Source organism: Larimichthys crocea, chromosome IV, assembly GCF_000972845.2.
Source record: "Larimichthys crocea isolate SSNF chromosome IV, L_crocea_2.0, whole genome shotgun sequence".
NCBI lineage: Eukaryota > Metazoa > Chordata > Actinopteri > Sciaenidae > Larimichthys > Larimichthys crocea.
Genome location: NC_040014.1, coordinates 752,594 through 769,721, shown reverse-complemented (window position 1 = coordinate 769,721; position 17,128 = coordinate 752,594). Strand labels below are relative to the sequence as shown.

The window sequence follows — 17,128 nt, the reverse complement described above, 5'->3', positions numbered from 1 at the left end:
TCCCAATTCCAAGAGCCAGTTAATTACAGTCAGATGAAAGATGATCAGATCGTCTTCCGAGAGGCGAGCTCATCAAACGAGCAGCCTACAGGCCTTGTCAGGGTTCATCAGTATCTCCTCTCCACTCAGCCAGCCTGTGATGACTTTGTCTAGACTTGACTGCCCTCCTCTCAGGATGGACTGTGAAATATTGAGCCCAGAAATATCATCTGATTGACCATCTCCTGGTCTCCAGTTGAGTTGTTTTGCCTGATGGTGATGACTGAATGTGACTAAACTGTGACAATGACAGAGCTGGGAGTCAAAAGCTGGGCATGGAAAAATGAAATATTACCTCCTGTTATCACTGCCAGCGTGGTGGTGGTACAGCCCTGTGCCCTTCTCTCCTCCTCTACTTAAACAGTTACCGAACTCTTGCAAAAGCCCAAATTTTAAAGTTGCACAATGTTTGAACAATGTCAACCTTTGAACCAATCTGGATGGTCTATGGTGATTTATGAGACGAAACTAGCACTAAAACATTTAAACAAGTCACCATATTCATTTATTGAGTGAAAAAACAGATTTCAGGTAATTTCAGTCAAATGTGAGGATTCTTTTGTTTGTTTTAAATCATTTTTAGGATTTTGGTTTATTGGTTAAACTTAACAACTAATCCTAAGTTTTCACCTTAAAGTGAGTCCTGGAAACTTTCTTTTTCTTTTTTTTCATAGGTAATCTAGACCAAAACATGACTTTATGAATTGAACTGCAGCCCTAATAAGCAAAGAAAATAATCTCTAAAATGTAACCATGGAGAAACAGTTGGATATTTAGGAAATGAAGTGATTATCTTTTTTTGCTCAGAGTTATGACAAGATCGATATCATTCTCATATCCTTGGGGTAAATATTGAACAGCTATCAGTCAGTTAGTTTAGCTTAGTAGATTTTGTTTCCTTTGAACAGAGCCAGGCTAGCTCTTTCCCTGTTTATAGACTTAATGCTTACATTCGAAGGAAAGGAGATAATCAATCTTCTCATCCAGCTCTCAGCTAAAATGTAAAATGAAGTAAATAATCCATCTACGTTACTTACAAAATTGGACGTAAAAATACTACATGGCCAATTAAAACTGCTCTCACTGTATGGTAATATTATCTTAGCTGCTTTCTATAGTTTAATGTAGAAATGGTTACCATGATCTCTTCTGCTTTTTGTTTGCTGCGTAGTTACAGCACCCTCAACTGAGTGAGTTTGTCTTGTTGTTTTTTTTTGCATGAAACCCAGAAACATGTTTTTCTGGGAAACATTCCAACTCAGCATGCCAGTCTGTGTCCAAACCTATCCTACATTGTTGTGCCGTTTTATTTGACTACAGAGAAATCATTCGATTTTTTTGATAGATTTTTGGATGCTGAAAATGCACCTGCTGTCACCAAATGGTGATTTTGTACATTTATTATCCAACCCTTGTAGACTTTAAATCGCTCCTATTTCCATGAGACTTCTTCCTGAAATCATAACTGTGGAACAAGGTATATCTCATTTTGAATTCCTCATGTGCTGCCGGCACAGCGGAGTACACACTCTCTTTGACAGACACAGAGCTGTCCCATGGCTACCACTCTTGCCAACAGAGCATCTATGTTGCTATAAATAGACATGTTAATACTTCTCTTGTGGCTTTCTTAAAAGGGAAATCTCTAGTGAAAAAGGGAAATCTATTTCATCTGTAGAAAACAATAATAATGCAGACTTTGTGAACCAATCGCCCCTGTAAGATCACCCTTAGATAGAAGGGACACAACCTTCCATTAAATCACCTTTGTCAGGCTGTGTTGAACTCGCTCTATCATGCGCATACGCATACAACTGTGTGTTAACATAAAATAACGTTGTCATCTTTCCTCTCCGATCTCCCCTCAGAGCTAAACATCAGACAGGACAGTGACTCACAGCTGATACAGCAAAAGGAATGGGAGAGTGAAAAACTGAAAAAAGACATGAGAAAGGCAAACAAAAGAGGAAAAAAAGATAGAAGCGAAGCTCGAAAGATGTTTAAGGAGATGGTTCATTTGGAGTAGAGGAATTTTTGCTACTTCTTCTGGGACTTGTCATTTTCAGCTATAAAGTCCTTATAAGTCTTTATAAAATAATATAAAAGGTTTCTCTTCTCTCTCTCTCTCTATCTATCTCTTACCAGCACATACAATTCTTGGCACCTACACATATCATATGGAAAGTTATATAATATATGGATTGTGTAGAAGCTACCCCTAACCCTAAAAACAGATTTGAACGATCCACAACTTAATTCATATACTGAGCTTCATTTTTTTACCCTACTAGATAAGATGACAATGACAGTTTTATCACCATTTGCAATCAAATCTCATTAGCTCACTGTTTTGACACACAGATGGTGCAGAAGCAAAGAATTCATTCATCCCCACAGAGACGTGGGTTCAAGCCCTCGAATTGGTCACGCATTCCAACAAACACGAATGATTGTGTTGAGGTCTGAGAAACTGGTAAAGAGATCATGTCTTTGTAGCACATAAAATTAGAAAGAAACCTCACAAGCTGCACAAAGATCGATTTCAAACGCTGCATTGCATTTCTGTAATACTGTGGGACCCACAAAGGAAAATCTTAGTCATAAAACACCCAAATTTCCAATTCAACTGTTTGCAGTCGTGTTGCATTGCGGGTAATGTTGGTGCCTGACAAGGAAGATGAATGTGTGGAATAAAAACACAAAAAGATATCTCTGATTCTGCTGCATCAATCCTCAATCATGACTCCAGCAATGTTATTGGAGTGCAGTGATAAAGTGAAAACATACGCGATGAACTTGTTGCATCTTTAATACAAGTTAAGAGGTTGTTTCTTCAGATAAAAATGAAACCAACACCAAACACAATGAAGGTTAGTATCAATAATTATATAAACCCTAAATTAAATTATGTTATCTGTGTAACAGTTCTGGTACAAAATAACTTGTGATTTAGCAACACTTGATTGGGGAATCACTTTTTGTCCTTTACACAGAAACCTAAGCTGAAACAACATACAGTAGAGGACATGAGAATGTCACCACAGACACAAGTAAGATATGATCAGGAACAAAATAAGTTTAGAGTAAAGGAAGATCGGGAATGTCCGTTTAGAAACTTTCTCCAGCGGCAGACTTTATAGAAAGAGAAGCAGCAGAGACAAGCCGACCAGACTTGTTTCTTTAGATGCTGCTCACCAGCCAGACGCTCACAGACACAGTCTCAAAAGTCTCACACATATTTCTATATTAGCACATATCAATGGTTTGAATCAGCTGCTGACCTGAGGTTCACCCTCAAGTCTTTTCTCTGATTAAGCAAAGTGCTATTTGTCTCTGAAGCTCATTTTAGCTCATCGCCACAGCCTTGATCATTTTTGCCTCAATGTCACATCTCTGTCTGTTCATGGAAAATTCATTATCACCTACTTCTTTATAGCTAAACATTTTCCTATTTAATAAGCTGTGACATCCTAATATGGTGAATGCTTTTCGCTTTTATTTAGCTTCCTTCTCAATACAATCGAAATGTATTGACGTATAGATTGTTCATAGGGGGGCTTAAGGTTAAATTGTATTTATAATATTGTATTTCTCCTAAGTTAAATTCTTAAAAAAAATGTAAGTATTGAATTTAAAATTAACTGTTGTGGTTAAGCTCATGCAGTGAATTCATCCAGCAGGTTGGTTGTTGTTACTTTGTACCCTAGCAGATGCCATTAGTAAACAACTGCTAATTCTTCAGGCGTATTTGCATATGTATGTATGTTAATTCCTAAGTTGAGAATATGCATTTACACGAGTGCTTCCAGGCTTCTCTAAGTGTGTGTGTGTGTGTGTGTGTGTGTGTGTGTGTGTGTGTGTGTGTTTGACTCTGTGTATTGAATGCTGAATGATGCTGTGGAAGTTTTTCCTCATGCAGCCTTGTAACAACTCCAGAATTCGGTCTATATTTAGATCAAACAAGCTCTTGATCTTTGAGTTTTCAGCTATTATTCAACCCAGTAATAACCATCAGAACCGTCACACACCGTCCTCCTGATACAGCTGGAGATAAAGAAGTCTTCCCCTTCTGAGATTTCTCAATATACCTACAATGTCATGCCAGTGCAGCTTTACAAAAATCTTTTTTTTTTTCCAAAATGCTTTAGTAACTTGAACAATCCTTGTTTGCCTACGCTGTAAAGATAGGCAGAAAGCCAGTTCCCTGCTAATACTGCAACAATTTTAAACACAGTAGACCTTAAGACTTTTGTGTTTCTAATCTTAACCTACTGCGTATCACTTTATGCCTCTAAGAGACAAAAAAAAAGTCATAGAAAACACATTATTTACTCATTTAAATTGCCCATTTTTAACTATATTTTATTATTTACTCATTTAAATTGCCCATTTTTAACTATATTTTAGGCTAAAGTTATAATTCAGCTGCACCACTTAACTTTTGACTAGAAAACTGCCTAGTAGCAAATCATTTCAAACAGCAAGCAAATATTTAGGTTAAGTGGCACAGAAAACAACAAGCCAGTTTCACAGCACAACAGTTCTGAGGTCTATCCGACTGCTCCGACTGAGGAATATAAAAATGTGTTCAAATCAGAACTCAAAGCAAATGTTCACCTTGCATAATTCATAAATTTGACAGCTAAATGATTCGTGTAGTCTGTGTATATTAGTCTAAAAAAGAAGCAATGTATCAACATTAGTGTTGGTCACAACTCAGATTTATATTAATATAATACCTTAATTTATTTATATTAAAATGTAATCTGTTAGTGAGGTAAAACAACTGAATTCATTCCAGACAAACATCAGCATGGGAAACTAGTGATGAACAGTTAGACAAATCACATTACTCTTCAACAAACATTTTGATATTAAACTGCTGATGCGTTTAATAAGCCAATTAGCTATTTCAAATTCCTCCTTGATATGGTCAGTTACCATGGATAAAAAACAACAACTGGGACTCTATGCCAGCAGGGATATTTGGCTGCAATTTCAAGTATTTCTCCATTAGCTTCCATTCCCATTCTGACTAATTATATACACGAGGCTGAGCTGAGGAGCTCGTCTGCATTCTGGCATGCTACAAATAGGCTACTGGGCGTACTTGTGTATTTTAGCCAACAACATACCACTTTTGCCTCATATTAATCAAGCGCCCTTGTAAATATACATGTTTAGCCACATTTACTGCTACTCTCTTGTCTGGCTTCCAAGCAAAAATATTCAAGAGGTGCTGCTGGTGTTCCCATTCCTTCTAATCCTCCATGACACCGTATCACCTGTATGTATCAGCCTTCTCATGGATAGAAAGAGAAGGGACGTCCACTCAACCTCCAGGGGCACGCCTTATCTCACCTTAGGGCTAATCATTCTCCAGAGACATCATAGTGACAGATCTATTGCCCAATCAGGACACCCCCACCGCACTAATAAAACGGCCCCCACATCTGGTGGTAATCAAATACCTGCTAGCAGCGGACCGTGGAGAGGATTTGTGTGTGTGTGTGTGTGTGGCAGTCTGAGTATGTATGTGTGTGTGTGTATGTGATCAATAGAGAGTCTCTTGTGTGGGAGTATGGGAGGCGTTAGATATCAGACGTGAGTTCAGAGGTCAGTGCTTCCTGCAGGCTCACTACTATATGTTCGTCTGGTGTTTTTTTTTTCTTAACATAAGACATCTGCTGGTGTCTCTTTCTAATTATTGTAATTTGTCACACATTTTAAATCACCTTTTCACTTCAATATGATGATTTCTTCCCCATTGTGTCCAGCGCACTGTAGCATCTTTGTGTGTTTGTGCCTCCAAACAGCTGCAATAAATAATAACTGAAGCATTTTATTCTAAACTGCCAGAAATGATACATTTGTGTATCATTTCCCTGCTCCTTTCACTTGTACATTTTTGATTTATCACTCGCTACGTGAAGAGGTAATCACATGCAAGAAGCCCTCTCCTTGTCCTTCACTTGGAGATTAAGAATGATAAACCTAGCATATGTGTGCTAGAAAATCTCACCTAGTGCAGCTTTATCCCAAAAAAAGCTGGGCTTGCAGGTTTAAATGTGGCTAGTAGACATGGCAAAAAGACAATTTTGAAAACAACAACTACGACAAAAATAAAAAATTCATGGTCTGAAATGAAGCAGTAAATCAAAACTATGATGAAAAATGGGACAGAGAATAGATAAATGGAGCCGGTTTACACCAAAGATGGTGACTGCTATAGCCCTAGAAACGCATTTTCTACAATTTTAAACTATAACATCCTAATGTATACATCACACTGGTAGATTAGATTGACTAAAGCAAAATGGATTTAGTCGTTAAAGAAAACTAACAGTAATCGTATGACTCTAATGTGACACGTAACACAAAATCAAGTGACAAAGTAATCACAATGACGACTGGCAGCTCTGTCAGAGGCGATGTTGACCATAGTTGTGATGAATAATGAACTATATCACCACATTTAGTTCAACTGAGTAAGTGATGCCGCTGATGACGTCATGGGCAAACATCACAGTTTATCATTGCCAGGCACGATGATGTCACTGTGACCTCAGCGCGTTTTGTCATCTGTTTGGTCAAGCGTGACACAAGTTTTCAAAGAAGGGCACACACAAACACAGTACTATACTGTATGTGCAGTAAAGAATGGGAGCGTGTACACATGCACTCCTGTGTGCATTCATACAAGCGAGCGAGAAGCATTTGCATACTCCAACTTACAAACGTACTGTATAAATGCACTCTTGTGCCATTATGTGGAGCAGCATGGTGGGAGTATGCCAAAAGGTATCTTAGCGTTCAGTGGGCCCTGCTGACAGCCAGGGAAAGGCTCACCTGATGCCCAGCCACCTGCCATCTGTCTGCTGAAATATAGCATTCGCCTGCTATACTACAGGGACGAGCATGAATACACTTGTCAAATATAAACACACACAGCAAACTGCACCGAAAGCAAAAAAAAAAAAAAAAAAGGTTCCAGATACAAATAGCTGGTAGAAATATGCGTCTCTCTCTAGGTGGGTGTGTATCTTATTTTCAGTGCACAGTCAAAGGGGGATTCAACATTCAACTACAATGTGCAGCACACAGTTAGGAGGAATCAAAAGCAGCACAAGCAAAGCATGCCTATCACTGTGAGTACAAGCAGACAGGAGATGCTATCCACTAATTAGAGCGAAGGTGATTAGAAATACAAGGGTGCCTCATCTGCAATGCCTCTCAACTGTACATTTGCAAATATCTGGATTCATATTTTATGTACATGGCCTTGTGCATTTTGACGCTGCTGTATCATGAGAAGAGAAGCCCTGCCTTTACATCAGGAATATGATTCTGTTCTTATTGTGTTTCCTTTTCAGAGCACTAATGTAAGATTCTGTTCTTCTATTCAGCTCTCACGCTGAAGCCAAGGCCAAGGCTGCACATCCACGGTGCCGTTTTCTGAATATGATGAGAGAAAGCAATCAGGAGAGAGGATGGTGACACTGCTGCACTGAATTCATTTTCAAGGTTACACTAAACCCGCTCATCAAGGCGTCTTAACAAGCATGGGATTCCAGTCTTTGAGTGATCTGAAAGGCATCAACTACGCCGTGCGTGTCTAGAGGGGGCTGGTTGAAGGAGGAATATCCACCCCTATGATGTTAAAAGGGGGGGGTGGACCAAATTTTTCTCGCTGCCTGGACAGAAGACACATTTGCTCGGCAACGAAGGCGACACATTTGCACGGATTCTCGCCTGCAGTTGCATAAAATGAGGGACGCGCAGGAGCGAGACGCACGAAATGTGCAAAAATAAATAAATAAATGAAACAAATCCCCATTTGTAGGGGCGTAAATAAGCGCTGGAGGGCGGTTACTGTTGCTGCCCGAGACAGGTGTCTGTTTAAATAGCGAGATCGATTCTTTACAATCATTAAAACACTATTTACCCACGCATCAAATCCGTCCCCACACGCAAAACGCGTTTAAATCACGGAGATCTGGTTCGTTTCTATCGTTTTTACGCGTCTCCCACGGTGTGACTTGATTAAGGTCCGAACTTGCCTCAGCAACAGACAATAGCAGCACAGTCCCGTTTCCTCTTATTTCTCCCCCTACAGCATCTGCAGGCATCACACACACACACTTACCTCGATGGGATGAAGCAATAATCCAGAGGAAAGGCGAATCCATTAAAAGAGGGAAAAGGAGGAGGAAAATGGGAGCGAAAGGAAGCCGTGAGCACTCCCACTACTACTAGTACTACTACTCCATCGGTTCAGCAAAGCCGCCGCTCTCGGTTTGTGATGGGGATCACGCAGCGTGTGAGCGCATGAGGATGGATGCTGTGCCTTGTCCGGGGGGCGGGGACAAGACGCGTACTCGGGTCCAGTGGAGCGTATTTAATTCTGTGTAGGGACCAAGTGTTACAAGCAAGACGGCTGTCTGGCATGCATACTTTCAAAAACAGTCTGCCCTATAGAACTCCAGGTCCTATAGAAATAGAGGTTGATATATTGATATACGAGTCTGAAGATTTATATTGGTAACGTTATTTATAGAATCACTAGAATATTAGCTGAAAGCTGAAAGTTTAAGCCTAATAAAAGAAATTGAATCTACCAAATCTATAGTTTAAAGGAAGAATTTACTCACAAAACCACTACACTGAAGAATGGGAATGGCACATGCCAAAAAAAGTAAAAAAATATTGTGATATACATAAGTTGAAGATATTTGTCCAGCAAGGTAGTGGTTAAAAACCAATGTGGAGAGAGTCTTAAAGGATCAGAATGTATAGTTTACAGGTATCTAGCAGTGTAATTGAAGATTGCAATCCCTCACCTCACTCCTCATTCCTAGCATGAAGGAGAAGCTGCTGTGCAACGTGAAAAAAACTAAAGCCAGTGTTTGCTTTGTCCATCCCAGGCTACTGTAGAAACATGGCAGACTCCATGTAAGGGGACCCAATCTGAGGATATAAAATCAGTCATCGATCATTCTAATGTAACATAACAGTTCTTATATCCAGGTGATTATAAACTAATGAAAACATACCTATGAATATTAAATTAGTTTGCTACCATGCTCATATTTAAATTTTCTGACCTCAGAAAAAATGGCATGCTTAAAGTCATAGCTTCATAGACCAATTAAATTTCTCCATGTATTTATTTGATTTTTTTAAAGCTGCTGTGTGTAGGAATTAATCATTTCTGACTTTAGTGCCATCTGGTGGTAAAATTGTACGTATCTGACCTAAGAACACAACAAATGTGACCAAAACAACACATGGATCAGCATACTAGCATGCTATGCTATACAGTGGTCCCTCGTTTATAGCGGGGATACGTTCTAAAAATAACCTGCAATAAACGAAATCCGCAAAGTAATCAGCTTTATTTTTTACAATTATTCTACATGTTTTAAGGCCGTAAAACCCCTAACCACACACTTTTATACAGCTTTTTACACGCATTTTGTACAGTACTCAATTAAACAAGACGCAGAACATGTGCGGTTCTCCCTTAGCCAATTTAGGACGCAGAACACAATGCGCGTTCATACTGTACAGTACGCTGTAAAAAAAAAACATGCAAAATTACACTGAAAAAAATCCGTGAAACAGCAAGTCCGCGAAAAGTGAACCGCGATATAGCGAGAGACGACTGTAATCAGAAAAACAGGATTCAGCTGCCACATCAATCCACAGAACAACCGGCTTTAACATTCCCATCCCCAGTGAAATATCAAGTTGTTGTTAACCATTGCCCCCCTTTCTTTTCTTCACCCAGTTGTTGCTATTCCTTATTGCATAATATTTCATGTCTCAAAGTAAAGTCTAAATGTACAGTTCCACCTCTGTGACCCAGCTAGTTGTGGCATTTGCACTGTGAGTGCACTGCTGCCCAAACTGGGACAGACACATTGAAGTGAAACCAAGGTTCCCATCTCTGCTACAAGAAATGAGTGAAGACACACTGGTGTGTTCAGTGATCTAGATTCAGAGAGCACGCTACATTACACTCTGTGCTCCGGCTGTCCCTCTTCCAATCCTCTGCTTTTTAAGCCCATTTCTGTCTTTGACTCCTCCATCGTCTCTCATCTGTGGCCTTTAGTCAGATCAACAAACTGAGCAGAAAAAAAAGATGTTACTCTAAAACCTAGAAATGTGCTGTCAGCGCCTGTTAATTAACAAAAGTGCTGATGTGTTTTGAAGATGTGGTGGATAAACTTGGTACTAAATGTAGCTGGAGGTTGAAATGGATCTTAATGGGGGCAGTGGTAGCCTAAAGGGTCAGGCTTGTGACAGCAGGGTTGTGGGGTATACATTTCCAGATTATCTTAAAGGATTTGTAGGAGATAGAAAGGTGTAGTAAGTGCATAGGCTACCCAAGTGCCAAGATACTCTTGAGCAAAGCATTTTACCTAATGTCTTAGGACATCTGTCTAGCTCCTGCCAGCAGAAGACTGTGTCATAGTTTTGGGTTTCTTGTTTAGTGTTTCCTGTTTTATTTTGTAATTCCCCTTTCTCTTCATATCCCTAACTTCCTGCTGTTGTTGTGTTTCCTGCCAGCTTTGATTGTCTGTTTTGGCCTGATTAGTTTCACCTGTGCCTGAAAACCTTTCACCTGTGCCCGTCATCCTGTCTTCCCTCATCTGTGAGTTCCTTGATTCAGTTCATCTTTTCAAGCATTCCAGCTAGTGTTTTGTGTACCAGTCTGGATTTGGCTTCTTTGTTTTGTTGGATCTTGCATGTTTTATGGACTTCGAGTATGGCCTGCTTCTTTCTGGATGCAGAAGTGCTAAAAACTGTAACCGTGAGGCAGAAGAAGCAGTACATCCCAACAATGGAGGCACATTTTCAGCTTCAAAACAGTGCTACGAGTGACTCATGCTCCTCTTTATACTGTCATTGAGCTTGCCTGACAATCGGTTCATTTTTGTACAGTCACTTTTGCATTAAATCATTGTTCTGGCTTTTTACTCTACACTTGGGTCCTGTTCCTCATGATCCTGGATACCCTGCTTGAACTGGATGTCTCGGCCAGAGTTGAATACTATTATGTAAAATGACTACTGTAAAAGTAAATCTACATTTAATCTTAAAAGTAACTATTTATAGCAAAACTAGAAGCATCAAAAAAAAAGTTTCCATGCAGAAAACACTTCCTGTGAGTGTTATTACATACTGGAATAATTGGACTACTGATTAATTTTACAGTTGCAGTTGCTTGCTTATCTGTTTAATATACTTTGGGGTACTTAGGTCTGTAATAATGCACCATTTAAAACTGATTATATGCTTTGTATAATTCAATCTTTAAACTATTATCTTTAGCTGTGAAATAAATATAGTGTGGTACAAAATATACGAAATGTAGAAATGATAAATAGAATAAAATAATCATTAGTATACTTACTGACAGGCGGCTGCACTATGTACCACTAACAAACCAACAACTGTGATTGTAAGAGAGAAGCATGACATAATTCTTTCTCTATAATCACAGTTGAAACATCCTGTCTTATTTCAAAAAGCAAATTTAATGCAGTGATTATAACGCATCATGTGATCAGAACTAATATAATCTGCTCAGGTCTTCTGGGGTTATAGATGTACTGATGCGCAGACCCAAGACCATGCTATAGGAGTAGTCCGTAAAGAAAAGAGATGTTACTTTAATTTTCCGAGTCTTTTGGTGCCTCTTGCTACTGTAACGTAAATGTGATCACTTCATCTATCCACCATTTTTTTTATGTCAGCACTGTTTAGTTGCCCCAGAAGAAGGAGCAGTAGTGAACCATCGTACGTGCTACAAGCCAAATTCACTCTATTAATGCCTGTGTCATCAGGGTGGAGAAAAAAAAACTTTGGAAAAGCTCCAGTTCCCAAAGTTCTCCCACCGGAATGTCGCCTGTGGGAAAGAGATTCATCAAGTTGTTTGTGTTTACAAATATTTTGATGGCACTCTCAGCAGAAACTGTTTACTCACTGAAATTAATGTGCTGTTCCTGTATGTTTAAGCAGTTGCTTATTCCGCCAGATAATTCAGTGAGATAGAAGTTATACTGAAATGCTGTGTTTTTTTATAGAAACAGCTGACTTCCTGTTTGTTTCTGCTCCATAGTGCCTTGAGCTTAAAAGAAAGAGGCAAGAACTCATCCACACAGCTGCAGTCTTTTGGAGATTAAAAAGATTGTTGAAAGGAGAGAAACGGTTGAACCGCAAGTACACAAACAGCTCAGTATAATGGTGGCATGCAGAAGGACATTTCAGTGCATCTCAAATTGTCTGACCTTGAACAAGACCAGTTGAAGCAGAAGAAGACTGGGCTAGGTTTAACTTCTGTCAGTAGAGTTTACACCACAAACCTACAGACGACTAATAATCTAATCTAGTAAATTCTGGTTCCTTCCTGTTGTTACATGGCAGGGTGATACTTTGACAATGCTTTGTCTCAATTGGGATACTTCCATTTGTACACTTTTATGTAGTACACTATGTACTTCCTGGCATAGTGCGTTAATTTTGACAGGATAGTTTTCAATTCAAGTATTACAACTTTTTCCTGCTTCTTCTTTTCCAAATTGTAACTGGGTACCACATTAGCAGCACCAATTGACCACCAAAATATGAATATCAAGCATAAAGCAACTTTCATTTGTATATCAACTCCAGTAGCTTCCTTGTCCGCCATCTTAACAATGCTAGTGGTCCCTCCCCTTACTGTACATAGCCAAAATGGTGACTACTGAGAAGTGTCCAGCATTCCACATTCAACTTTTTGACCGTTACGAGTGCACCATCACAGTGAGTGTCAATTATGGCAAATGCAGTGTATTTGCCATAATTGACACTTCAATGTAGCAAGTCTAAGTATGGTAGTAGCACATTTAGACAAATTTAGACATGGGGCATGAATCACCATGAAACATCTCTAGCTGATAACTTTAAGACAATTACATCATATATTACACGTTTTTAATATGCAAATGAGGCATTATCTAATGGAAACAAGAAAGCAAGTGTAGTAAAATAAGACATGTTATGAAAGCAAAATGGCCCAAAAACCTCAAAATTGATCAGTCATCAGTGCAAAACAATGTTTTTTTCCCTGTAGTGTTTTGCCAGTAGGTAGGATTTGGTGGCACCCATAGTAGTGCAGTTACTGAGTGCAATCCCATCACCTCCTTTCTAAGTATGAAAGAGAAACTTTGGTGGCCTTATCTAGAGTCAGTCATCAATTCGTCCTTTCTGGGCTACTGTAGAATTATGGCAGAGTGCTATAGATATAAAAGACTCATTCTAAGGTAACAGTTATTGTTTTTAGATGATTATAAACTCATGAAAACAGTTATCCATGATTTATGTTCCATAAATTGAACCCCATAAATTTTAAAACCTTCTTGAATTGTCCTATTTGACATATGCAAATCAAAGAGTCAGAGATTAAACTAAGCAATGTATATGGGACTCTTCTGATTATCAGGCCTGTGTTGTAGATTTATATGCGAGCTCGCCCTGGGGGAATATCAGCTTTCACTACATCACACAGTGTGTATCCTTGTCATCTCATACACTGTATGCCTGCTGTTATTCTACCAAAGAAGCTTCACACAGACTCAACAATATAGTGTAGTGTGTCACCGATATAATAGAGTGCAGTAAAGCATTTCTGTAAGGAGATAATTGGAGGGGAACACAATAAAGAGATTGTGATTTATTAATAAACAGACCTATTGATGCATACCAAAATCAATTAAGACCAGAGTCTCAAGTGAAATATTTATTAGACTGATCTGAAGTTTAGATGACCCAACTCTTCTTTTATTCCACAGCTATTACTCACTTCCTCCAGACTTGCAGCATTGTAAAATCAGCTCAACATATAATGCATATTTACATGCAGGAAGAAATGAGAAAAAAAACTGCTTTACAACAAGGAAAGGACACCATGCAAAAAAGTGGAAGATTGTGGAAGGCAGGCAGGCAGGCAGGTGGGCCAAAATAATTACAAACAATTGTTACAAGAGAGATGAGTGTAATTACATGCACATCAAGGCAAAAAAATGGAAAAAATATGTCTATGACTCTGAACCACCACTGAACTTGCTTTAAAATTGATTTATTCATATATATCAACAGGATTAAAGCATCAAATCTGCCCAAAGAAGGGAACAGTGCAATATGCAGTTTAATTTTTAGCTGTAGTTTTTGTTATTATATGAATAAACATAGCTATTTCAGCTCTAGCTTGACAAAAGCCCTAATTTATCTAAAATTAGAACCATTAGCTGGTATTTTGATGTAACAAATTATTATACTATTTCCATATAATCCTATTAATGTCAGATAAAAGCAATCTCTGCATTATTAATGTCCACAGTCCGTGTGTGTTCTATATTCCAGAGTCCCTGCTCATTTCATTATTTTGTGAGCCAAGTGATAGTCACACTCCAGATCTCCCTCTTCAGCAGTTTGCCAACTGCCATGACTCTTCTCTCTAGCACTCAGTTAAGCGTCTCAGTGGGTTTCAAAGGACTCTTCCTCACTCTTTCTCCTCACTGTACTCTATCTGAATAAGTGGCCGAATTTGTGCAACTATCCACTTATTGATGGAGATTCGGAGTCGCTCATGCTGTGGTGTGTGTGTGTGTGTGGGTGGGTGAGCGTGTGTGTGTGTGTGTGTGTGTGTGTGTGTGTGTGTGTGTGTGTGTGGGCGTGTCTGGGTCTGGGTCTTTTTTTCTTTTTTTTTCTGTGTGTGTCTACGGTCCCATTATTCAAGAAGCGTATTGATCGGAGGGTGTTTGGTTTCTCAGCGGCTCCTAAGTGGTGGACTCGTTTCCATGGTAACGTAACAGGCTGGCCGTGAAGCACTGGCCTTGGCTGTGATCAATGTTGCTGGAGAGACTTGCAAACGGCCTTTTACACACATAAATGCATGAACACACACACACACACACACACACACACAGACCAGACAATGGAGATGTTTTCAATGCTGTACTGTCTGTCTGCTACCCAGAGATTCCCTCTTTCATTGTCACCACTGGAGGTAATAAGTTTCACTTTGCTTTGGCCTCACCGCACTCCATTCTTTTCAAACTATTTAAGCTATTAACTTGACAGATAGTACTGTACTGTAAACACAGCTTGCTTTAAAGGAAATATATCCCCTCAGATCCACGCATCGTTGGTTTGTAAGTGTTACTTAAGTACCAGTTTTACCAGTTTGCTCGTTTGTTTTTTGTGATCTAGTTTTTTTTCTTTATTATTGTTCTGTGTTAAGATAGAAAGATAACTGGTTGCAGTCAAGACAAGTGAAGTTGAAAAAATCATCAAATGGTATGCTAAAACTGTATATCAAGGACTTCTTTGTGAAAGGAAGACCAAGCATTACCTCTGCTGCAGAGGATAATCTTCAGTTAACAGCACCTCAGAATAACGAACAAAACCATTACTGAGGAAGACCAACAAGAAGAAGCTTGGTCCAAGAAACACAAGAACTTGACATTGGACCAGTGGGAATCCGTACTTTGGTCTGATGAGTTAAATTTAAGATGTTTGGTTCCAACAGCCATGTACTTTTGAGACAGAGAAATGGTGAGCGGATGGTTTCTACATGTGTGATTCCCACCGTGAAACATGGAGAAGGTGTAATGGTGTGGGGGTTCTTCCTTGGTGACAGTGTTGGCGATTTATTCAAAATTCAAGTCACACTTAACCAGCATGGCTCCCAGAGCATTCTGCAGTGAGATGCCTTCCAGTCTGGTTTGAGCTTAGTGGGATGCTCACTTGTTTTTCAACTGGACAGTGACCCAAAACACACCTTAGTTGCAACAGCTATTGGACAAAAGGCAAAATTACAGTATATTACTATAATAACAAGAAGGACTGGTTAAAATTCAGCAACATATCTACAAGACGGTTGAATTTGGAAATGCAACTAAACATGTCTATTCATTCATTCATTCATATCAATATGCGCTTTGATCAACTTACATTTGTATGAGTAGAGACAAATGATTTCTTTGAGAGTGAAGTTCACACACAGGCACAAATGTATAACAAAACAACAAATAACCAAAAAAAAAAAAAAACATGTTCACACAGCCTGTATTGTGTGGGAGTCTTGCTGATCTGCTGCTAAAAATAACTTGGCTGAGGGGGTTGTCGTGGCAACCAACAAACTGATGCCAGGGTGGGAACGCTCATCTCCTTGAAGAGAAAAGCACATTCAATGGAGGGACACGTTGTGACAAAGGAAGGATGTGAAGGTAGAGGACTTGAGGAGGAAGAATGACGTAAACGATGAGATAGATGGAGGAGAGATTTTTTATGTGTACAGGAGAGAGAAGAAGGAAGCTGGAGCGGCGCCGAAATGCAAGTACAAGGAATGAAGAGGGCAAAGGGACACTGGAGAAAAAGATAAGTGAGGATTGGAAGAGGATCAAGGAGGGATGAGAACAAGAAGACAGGATGGGGAGTAGACCAAAAAAGAGAAGGAGAAGGGTCATGAGAAAGTAGGAGAGAAGGATTGATGGAGCAAATGGAAGTTGAATGTGAGGGAAGAAAGGAAACAGTCTCAAAGCTAAAAACACATTGTTCATATCCACAACATACATACGCTATACTGTATGTTCACATGCTTTAGGCTGGGCTTTTTTGTTCTTCTGCCAAGGGTTGTATTGATACCACCATGTTTGATTAGAAGGTAGAGCCAAGAGATGGTTAGCTGGTTAACTTCCTCTTAGAAACACGGGAAACAACTAGCCATGCTTCGTCATAAGGTAACAAAATCAACACAAGTGTAAAAATTACACGTTTCTATTTCTTTGCCAGAAGTAGTGACTTTGTGGAGTTTCGGCTGGTTGCCTGGAAACCGTATGTTCATCACTCCAGGAAATCTGCTTTGCTTCCAGCAAAGACATAGTCTCTCAGCAAGAAAACAAATAATTTGATTTAACATATTTGATTTAATACCAAATATGTGGCATTCGTAGCTTTTTAAACATCAATCACTTAAAAAAAAAGAGCTAATAATTATATCCGTAAATAGCTATTTGCTTTATAAGAACAAACAACAATA

General features: G+C 39.2%; 1 protein-coding gene across 2 annotated transcripts in view; it reads right to left on the bottom strand.

Moving 5' to 3' along the window:
- Nucleotides 1-8,398, bottom strand: part of plppr1 (phospholipid phosphatase related 1) — a 45,598-nt gene extending 37,200 nt beyond the window's left edge. The window contains exon 1 of one of the 2 annotated variants that reach the window (XM_027278660.1): nucleotides 8,186-8,398. The gene's annotated coding sequence lies outside the window, so the exon portion shown is untranslated. The remainder of the gene's footprint in view (nucleotides 1-8,185) is intronic. The other variant, XM_027278659.1, reaches the window with a different exon arrangement.
- Nucleotides 8,399-17,128: the final 8,730 nt, after the last annotated feature.